Below are 10,000 nucleotides of genomic sequence, written 5' to 3'. Positions count from 1 at the left end.
GCCCTTCCCGCGCCGCCGCGGGCAAGGAGCCGGGACCCGCTGCGCAGCTTTCCTTTCGGGTTTCCCTTCTCTCGCGGCGTGGCAACCGCGCTTTCCCGTCTCCCGCGAGACGGGGACACGCGCCCGGCCTCCCTCCCACGCTCGCCAGCGCCCGCCAGGGACCGACCTGGCCCCCGAGGTCGGCCCCCCCGCCTGCGACCTCTCGCAGACGTAGCTTTTCTTTCGGTTCGCTCGCTCGCTCGCTCGCTCCGTCGAGCGTGCTGAGCGCGGCGGCGGTGGCGGGAGGGAGGGAGGGGCGGGGTGGGAGAGGGGACACGCGCCCCCGGCGTCTTCTCCCCCCGGCCACGGCGAGCACCGGACGTGCTAGAGGAGGCAGCGACCCGCCGAGGCGGGTGCGACCCGGCGACCGAGGCCCCTCTCCGGGGCGGCTCGCTCGGCAGCAGGCGGGAAGGCGGCACACGGAAGGAAGCCGGCGCGGCCAGAGGCCGCAGCGGAGGGGGACGCCCCCCTGCCGCCCACGGTGGTTCTTTTCGCTTCCCCCCACCTTCTCTCGGCTCAGGCCGCCCCACCGCCCGAGCGCTGCTCGCGGCCGGCACCCGCGGGCACACGGACCGAGGCCAGCACCGGCGCCTCGCGTGCTTTAGGACACCTGAGGGCTCGCGGGGCCACGCGGCCGTCACACAGCCCGGTTCGGTAACAAGTCCGTGGAACCTCCCCCCGCGTCGAGCAGAGAGCACCAAGGACGCGACCGACACGGCGAGGCACGCACCCCGCCGCCGACACGGCCGCGGCTCCTTCTCGCTCGGGGTGTGGGGGGAGGAAGGCGGAGGACGACACCTCGGACGCCACGGGAAGCGAGCTGGAAAGGAGACCGCCCAGCCTGAACACCGGACACCGCCCGCGGCCCGCACGAGGACGGGGAGCGCAGACGAGACCGGCCCGCCGGGGGCCCTCTCCGACGCGACCCGAAAGGCCTCATCGATCGGTCGGGGGAAGACAGGAAAGGAGAGACAAGATGCCCGTAAAAGGCCTCCCACGGTAGGCCAGAACGCTGGTCCGGAGACAGCAGGGCAGCCCGAGCCCAATCCGTGGGGACCCTACTCGGGGCCGGGTGCTCAAAAGGACGACGAGAGCTCCCGCGAGCCACTCTTAATCCCCAGCCATCGTGGTTTTGCTTTCCCGCTCCGCGGGCTCCAGCTTTAACGCCGGCAAAAGAACGAGAAAAGGGCGAAAAGGAGAGCGAAGAGACAGAAGGGAAAAGAAGTGGGGGGGGGGGGGGGGGGAAGGGGAAGAGGTGCCGCCACCTCGTCACAACCACCGGGCCCATAGGCAATTGCAAGCAAGAGCCGGAACGCTGCTAAGGCATCTCTGCGCCGGGACGTACCGACGGGCTCGCCCGCCCGTGCCATCATCGGAGGAGCCCTCGCTCAAACTTCACCGACCGGGCGGGGAGAAAAATCGACCTGGGGATCGAGTCCCGCCACGGTCTTCTTCCAGCGTTCGAGTGCCGGCCTCCGCCGCCGGTTTTTTTTGCCCTCACCCCGCGGGAGGGACGAACGAGCCACCTCGGGAAGCGCCGCTCGCTAGCGCTGCTGCGGAGACGAGCCACTACTCGCTCCCATAAAACGGATAGAAACGACTCCTCCCGCGCCGCCACGCAACACCAGAATCTAGGCTCACCCAAGTGGCGAGCAACCGACGAGTAATATTACGAGGATGCAAATGAAGGCATAAAGAGAGGGCCACCCACTCCGCCGGCTCCGGAAGCGGCGCGCCTGACAAGTCCGTTGCAGCACCTCGGAAACGCCAGTGTCTGAAAAGAGGCGAAAATCACCCCAGCGGCGGCGCGAGTTACTCGCCAGATACTCGCGAGGTACTCTCGAGGTACGCCCGAGGTACTCTCGAGGTACGTGAGAGGTACGCGAGAAGTACGCGAGAGGTACGCGAGTACGCGAGAGGTACGCGCGAGGTACGCCCGAGGTACTCGCCAGGTACGCGAGAGGTACGGGCGAGGTACTCCCGAGGTACGCCCGAGGTACGCGCGAAGTAAGTAGGCGAGAGGTACGCCCGAGGTACGCCCGAGGTACGCCCGAGGTACTCCCGAGGTATGCGCGAGGTACGCCCGAGGTACGCCCCAGGTACACGCGAAGTAGGCGCGGGGTACTCCCGAGGTACGCCCGAGGTACTCCCGAGGTACCCGCGACGTACGCGCGAAGTAGGCGAGAGGTACGCGCGAGGTACTCCCGAGGTGCGCCCAAGGTACGCGCGAGGTATTCCCGAGGTACGCCCGAGGTACGCGCGAAGTAGGCGAGAGGTACTCGCGAGGTGCTCGCGAGGTGCTCCCGATGTACTCCCGAGGTGCGCGTGAGGTACTCGGCTCTCCCGTTACCGGCGGTGGCAGCACTGGGCGAGCCGCAGCCGCTGGGTCTGTCGAGGTACCGCCGCCCCCTGTCGCGCCCCGTCCCGTCCCCGGGCCCCGCTCCGCTCGGGGCCGGCCGGCGGACGCCGCCGCCGCCACACGCGGGTGCCCCGTGCAGAGCGGAGCAGCGGGGCCGCGGCCGCTCTCCCCCCACTCCGCAGCCGCCCGGCAGCCGCCACCCCCGAGCTCCTGATCTGAGTCACCTCGTTGATGTCCTTTACAGGACGTAATAGCTACTTCTTCAGGTAGCTGAACAGCTTCCAGTAATTGTAGAATTTCTGTAGCATGTTTAATCTGTTTCCTTTGTGTGTTCAAAAGTCCTCCTTTCTTCCAGGGATCAGCATGTGCATGTACCACACCAAATGCGTATTTAGGATCAGTCCAAATATTCTTCCTTTTCTCTTTAGCCAGTTCCAGGGCTCTCGTTAACGCTATTATTTCTGCCTTCTGGGCAGAGATATTCGCAGGTAAAGGTTTAGCTTCTATTACCTGTGAAGTGGTGGTAATGGCATATCCTGCCTTTCCTTTACCATTTCTCATGAAGCTACTACCATCAGTAAACCGAGAATCAGCATCTTCCAGAAGTTTTTCTTTTAAGTCAGGTTCTTTCCAGTGTGCCAAAATGCACCCAAAGGACTCTTTCTCAAGATCTCTTCACTCTGCTGATTTTCCATCCTCGGTCTCACACACGCAGACGCAGACAGACACACGAACGGGATCCCACAGACACATTGTTACATTAATTGCAACAATGTATTCTAGTTCAGAGTTCCATTTTTAGGCCATTTTCCCTGATCTTCCAAAGTATACAATGTTTCTACATTCTGCTGATTTTCCATCCTCGGTCTCAGGCACACAGACACAGACAGACACAGGAACGGGATCCCGCAGACAAACTGTTACATTAATTGCAACAAGGTATTCTAGTCCGGTCCTTCTTTCCAGTGCGCCAAAATGCACCCGAAGGACTCTTTGTCAAGATCTTTTCACTCTGCTGATTTTCCATCCTCGGTCTCACACACGCAGACGCAGACAGACGCAGGAACGGGATCCTACAGACAAACTGTTACATTAATTGCAACAATTTATTCTAGTTCAGAGCTCCATTTGTAGGCCATTTTCCCTGATCTTCCAAAGTATACAATGTTTCTACATTCTGCTGATTTTCCATCCTCGGTCTCAGGCACACAGACACAGACAGACACAGGAACGGGATCCCGCAGACAAACTGTTACATTAATTGCAACAAGGTATTCTAGTCCGGTCCTTCTTTCCAGTGCGCCAAAATGCACCCGAAGGACTCTTTGTCAAGATCTTTTCACTCTGCTGATTTTCCATCCTCGGTCTCACACACGCAGACGCAGACAGACGCAGGAACGGGATCCTACAGACAAACTGTTACATTAATTGCAACAATTTATTCTAGTTCAGAGCTCCATTTTTAGGCCATTTTCCCTGATCTTCCAAAGTATACAATGTTTCTTCACTCTGCTGATTTTCCATCCTCGGTCTCAGGCACACAGACACAGACAGACACAGGAACGGGATCCCGCAGACAAACTGTTACATTAATTGCAACAAGGTATTCTAGTCCGGTCCTTCTTTCCAGTGCGCCAAAATGCACCCGAAGGACTCTTTGTCAAGATCTTTTCACTCTGCTGATTTTCCATCCTCGGTCTCACACACGCAGACGCAGACAGACGCAGGAACGGGATCCTACAGACAAACTGTTACATTAATTGCAACAATTTATTCTAGTTCAGAGCTCCATTTTTAGGCCATTTTCCCTGATCTTCCAAAGTATACAATGTTTCTTCACTCTGCTGATTTTCCATCATCTGTCTCAGGCACACAGACACAGACAGACACAGGAACGGGATCCCGCAGACAAACTGCTACATTAATTGCAACAATGTATTCTAGTTCAGAGTTCCATTTTCCCTGATCTTCCAAAGTATACAATATTTCTCCACTCTGCTGATTTTCCATCCTCGGTCTCAGGCACACAGACGCAGACAGACGCAGGAACGGGATCCCACAGACAAACTGTTACATTAATTGCAACAATTTATTCTAGTTCAGAGCTCCATTTTTAGGCCATTTTCCCTGATCTTCCAAAGTATACAATGTTTCTCCACTCTGCTGATTTTCCATCCTCGGTCTCAGGCACACAGACACAGACAGGCACAGGAACGGGATCCCGCAGACAAACTGTTACATTAATTGCAACAAGGTATTTTAGTCCGGTCCTTCTTTCCAGTGCGCCAAAATGCACCCGAAGGACTCTTTCTCAAGATCTTTTCACTCTGCTGATTTTCCATCATCGGTCTCAGGCACACAGACACAGGAACGGGATCCCACAGACAAACTGTTACATTAATTGCAACAATTTATTCTAGTTCAGAGCTCCATTTGTAGGCCATTTTCCCTGATCTCCCAAAGTATACAATGTTTCTTCACTCTGCTGATTTTCCATCATCGGTCTCAAGCACACAGACAGACAGACGCAGGAACGGGATCCCACAGACAAACTGTTACATTAATTGCAACAAGGTATTCTAGTCCGGTCCTTCTTTCCAGTGTGCCAAAATGCACCCGAAGGACTCTTTGTCAAGATCTCTTCACTCTGCTGATTTTCCATCCTCGGTCTCACACACGCAGACGCAGACAGACGCAGGAACGGGATCCCACAGACAAACTGTTACATTAATTGCAACAATTTATTCTAGTTCAGAGCTCCATTTTTAGGCCATTTTCCCTGATCTTCCAAAGTATACAATGTTTCTCCACTCTGCTGATTTTCCATCATCGGTCTCAGGCACACAGACGCAGACAGACGCAGGAACGGGATCCCACAGACAAACTGTTACATTCATTGCAACAAGGTATTCTAGTTCAGAGCTCCATTTTTAGGCCATTTTCCCTGATCTTCCAAAGTGTACAATGTTTCTTCATTCTGCTGATTTTCCATCCTCGGTCTCAGGCACACAGACACAGACAGGCACAGGAACGGGATCCCGCAGACAAACTGTTACATTAATTGCAACAAGGTATTCTAGTCCGGTCCTTCTTTCCAGTGTGCCAAAATGCACCCGAAGGACTCTTTGTCAAGATCTCTTCACTCTGCTGATTTTCCATCCTCGGTCTCACACACGCAGACGCAGACAGACGCAGGAACGGGATCCCACAGACAAACTGTTACATTAATTGCAACAATTTATTCTAGTTCAGAGCTCCATTTTTAGGCCATTTTCCCTGATCTTCCAAAGTATACAATGTTTCTCCACTCTGCTGATTTTCCATCATCGGTCTCAGGCACACAGACGCAGACAGACGCAGGAACGGGATCCCACAGACAAACTGTTACATTCATTGCAACAAGGTATTCTAGTTCAGAGCTCCATTTTTAGGCCATTTTCCCTGATCTTCCAAAGTGTACAATGTTTCTTCATTCTGCTGATTTTCCATCCTCGGTCTCAGGCACACAGACACAGACAGGCACAGGAACGGGATCCCGCAGACAAACTGTTACATTAATTGCAACAAGGTATTCTAGTCCGGTCCTTCTTTCCAGTGTGCCAAAATGCACCCGAAGGACTCTTTGTCAAGATCTCTTCACTCTGCTGATTTTCCATCCTCGGTCTCACACACGCAGACGCAGACAGACGCAGGAACGGGATCCCACAGACAAACTGTTACATTAATTGCAACAATTTATTCTAGTTCAGAGCTCCATTTTTAGGCCATTTTCCCTGATCTTCCAAAGTATACAATGTTTCTTCACTCTGCTGATTTTCCATCATCTGTCTCAGGCACACAGACACAGACAGACACAGGAACGGGATCCCGCAGACAAACTGTTACATTAATTGCAACAAGGTATTCTAGTCCGGTCCTTCTTTCCAGTGTGCCAAAATGCACCCGAAGGACTCTTTCTCAAGATCTCTTCACTCTGCTGATTTTCCATCCTCGGTCTCACACACGCAGACGCAGACAGACGCAGGAACGGGATCCCAGAGACAAACGGTTACGTTAATTGCAACAATGTATTCTAATTCAGAGCTCCATTTTTAGGCCATTTCCCCTGATCTTCCAAAGTATACAATGTTTCTTCACTCTGCTGATTTTCCATCCTCGGTCTCAGGCACACAGACACAGACAGACGCAGGAACGGGATCCCGCAGACAAACTGTTACATTAATTGCAACAAGGTATTCCAGTCCGGTCCTTCTTTCCAGTGTGCCAAAATGCACCCGAAGGACTCTTTCTCAAGATCTCTTCACTCTGCTGATTTTCCATCCTCGGTCTCACACACAGAGACACACGAACGGGATCCCACATTAAAATCCAAAACCTTTCCTACAAGACGCCCACTGCGTCTCCCAGGACGCAAACCACTCCGGGGACACACTTGCCAACAAAGTTTTCAAGCTGACAAGCAGGTATTCTTGATTGCGGCGCCGGGAGATACGGGCTCCTCGTAACGTGTGTCTCTCAATTGCCACGCAAGCCGTCCTTTTCTAGCCACTGGGCATACATACCTATTCACGAGGCTACGTATGGGTGACATAATTTTCCAGGAGGTTCCCCGCCTGCGTGCAGAATTGTGGTGGTGGTGGTGGTCTCTGAGGATCGTTTACTTCTTCCAACGATCTTCATCACTTCTTTCAGCCTTTGAAGCACGCGCAGTAGATGCTCACATCAGTTTAATTGGCTCGTTAGCACCAGAGAGAGACATAATAATCCTCCTATCCTCCTACTTATCAGGTAGTTGAACTGTAGCCCACCCTGGACACCTGCGGTTCCCAGATACTCCTTATCCCCGTGTCCTGTTCTTCTAAACTTTTACTTACAACTATGTCAACTGCAACGATTTCTCTTGTGAGAATTCTGTTCTCTAAGCTGTAGTCTATTTTTTTTCTCTCTGCGTCATGCACCTCAGTGATTTTCCGTTGCTGCTGTTACAAAGCCATCAAACTTAACATGACCCGAAACTGATTCTAAAGGTTTCTGTATTCCATCGTGGGATTTTGCGCCCCCTTGTCTCAGGACCGGGCGGGCAGAGGCGGCGGCCCAGGTCCCGGCGCTCGCCAGACTTTTTTGTTCCGTGGGGGCTTGGGGATTTCGTTGTTTCTTTGGTTTCGCGTGTCCGTCTGCCGACACACAGCCCACCACCCCCTCCCGCCGCGAAAAACACGTCTCTGGCTGGCGGGGGACGGGACGGGACGGGACGGGACGGGACGGGACGGGACGGACGGACACTGGCACTGCACCAGCTACTGAGAAAATAGGCTGCGACTGCTGAACCCAGGACGCGCTGAAATACAGCAGCCGAGGCACCCGGGGGTTCTGCAGATGCCGGGGCGCCCACCACCTCCTCCCCCCACCCCGCTCCGAGGCGCCTCCCCCAGCCTCCTCCCTCCGCAACGGGCTGGGAAGAGATTGCAAAGACGTTCTTCTGGTTGTGGTTTTGGGGAAATGTGTCTGAAACTTCGGAGAAGAGATGAAGATAGCGTGGTTGAGGGTAGAAGGGAGGATTATGTTGCTCTTGGTGACCATCCAAACAGGGTACCCCACTAGTGATGTTCTCGTGTGTGAGGACGGAGGCACGGACCCAGACTTAGAGTGCAAGCTGGATCATCGTTTATTGAACAGATGACACGATATTTATATGCTTCCAAGCAATTAGCCAAGCACTTCTGTGTTTGCCTTGCGATTACATCAGGTGAAAGGTCTACCAGATTTTCCTATCGACATCCTTTCCGGTTCCGCCGTCCTTGTTCCTTGCCAGTTCCAACATCTTCCAAATACCAGTCAGGGACAGGTCACTCTTAATTACCTACTCTAGTTCCCGTGGTCACTCTAATTGCCAGTCTTTGATACATTCCAACACCACCACCCCCCCCCCCACACCCCCCCCCCACACCCCCCCAGTTTCTCTTGTTTAGGTAAGGAGGAGGATGTGCTGCAGAGCAGGGCTTGCCTCTGCAGCACGGGAGTGAGAGGACAAGGCAGGTCCCTCGTTCCGGGGCTGGCTGCAGGGTGTGAACGTGGGTGTGCAGCCAGGGGTGCCCAGCGGTGTCCTGGCGAGCAGGGTCCCTGCAGTCCAGGGGCCGTGTGCCGGGGCAGGGACTCCTCCACCTGCCAGGGTCGGTCAGCGCTCAGCCTGCCTGGGAGCTCCCCAAGGTGCTCGAGGAAGCTGAGGGGGAAGCAAGAACCCCTGGCCGGCAAGGAAAAGCCGCCTTGCCTCTAGGACTACCGAGAGGGAGCAGAGTCGGGCAGAGAGCAGGAGCTCCCGGCAGGGACAGCTCCAAGAAACAGAGACACGGGCCACCCCGTCCCCACCACCGGGCCCTAGGCAAGCCCAAGCGAGAGACAGACGCCGGCCGCTAAGGCATCTCTGCGCCGGGACGTACCGAGACAGAAACGCAGTCGGTAACAGAAAGTGTCCGCGCTCAAGTAAATGCTCAGATTACCGCAGGGGCGGTGGCCGGGAGGACCGAACATCGCGTTCCCCTTACAAGCTCCCGCGCTCGAGCGTGGGATACACTGTAACACACTAGCCGACGCACCTGCGGGTCTGCCGATGCCGCGCTGCACCGCGCCGCGCCGCGCCGCCCCGCCCCGCCCCGCCCGCTCTTCGCGGAGCAACCCCCCCCCGCCCCCCGCCCCCGCCCCCCCGCCTCCTCCCCCCCTGTGAGATCTATAGGAACGGATCGTGTCAGCGACTTAGGAGTCCTCGTCATCGTTGCGCTTTGGGTGGAATCCGAAATCCTTGAAATCGTCGCCTCGTGTGTAGAACGTAGAAGAAGGATTAGATTTTCCTGTCAGTACAACGATGAAAAAGAAGAAACAAAGGAATAATCCTTCTTAATCAAAACGCTTTGTTACTTTAAGGGGTACTTCGTTTAACTACTTGAATGTCTAAAACGTTTTGCTAATTAAAGGGGTACTTTGTTTAAGCGCTTGAATGCCTTAAGGGGGTTAGGTAATCGAGAGATCCATCCTGTCACAGGATGAGGTGAAACTTGTGTATTAACTGTATAAGAAATGGAATTTAGGGGGACTAAGATGGTGGTTAAGCTTGTGATAGACATCCCCCGTTACTGCATTACCAAGGAATTCAATAACTCTTTTAAGAAGTTTCTTCACCCGAAGACAAGACCCCAGCAACAGGAGGAGAACAATGAAAAGGACCCACGTCGATATTCGGGTGAAGGAGACGACAGGATTGGCTGAAACCCAAGACCGAGGAGTATAAGAGACTGTACCCCAGAAATGTCGGTGTGCGTCTTGGGAGGAGCGGAGACCCCCCGGCGTACCCAGCGCTGCTTGCTTATTGCCTCTCGGTATTAATCAATTGTAATTAAAAATTAATTAAATCAGATCATGGTCAAGGCGAAATTTTTATAACACCACCCCCCCCCCCAGCGGCGCATACATAACAGACGCAGAGAGAGAGAGAGAGCGAGCCCAGTGCACGCCCCTCCCCTCCTCCCCTCCCGCTGCCCCTCCCCCTCCCCCTCCCTTCGCGCTGCCGTTCCGGACCCGCCGCGCCTTGGGTGCGGCCCCAGTCCCCAG

Source organism: Pezoporus flaviventris, unplaced genomic scaffold (genome assembly GCF_033815535.1).
Source record: "Pezoporus flaviventris isolate CSIRO_AGI_PZ_B2104156 unplaced genomic scaffold, CSIRO_AGI_Pfla_v1 ptg000061l, whole genome shotgun sequence".
In the NCBI taxonomy this organism is placed as follows: domain Eukaryota; kingdom Metazoa; phylum Chordata; class Aves; order Psittaciformes; family Psittacidae; genus Pezoporus; species Pezoporus flaviventris.
This window is presented reverse-complemented; position numbering follows the sequence as displayed.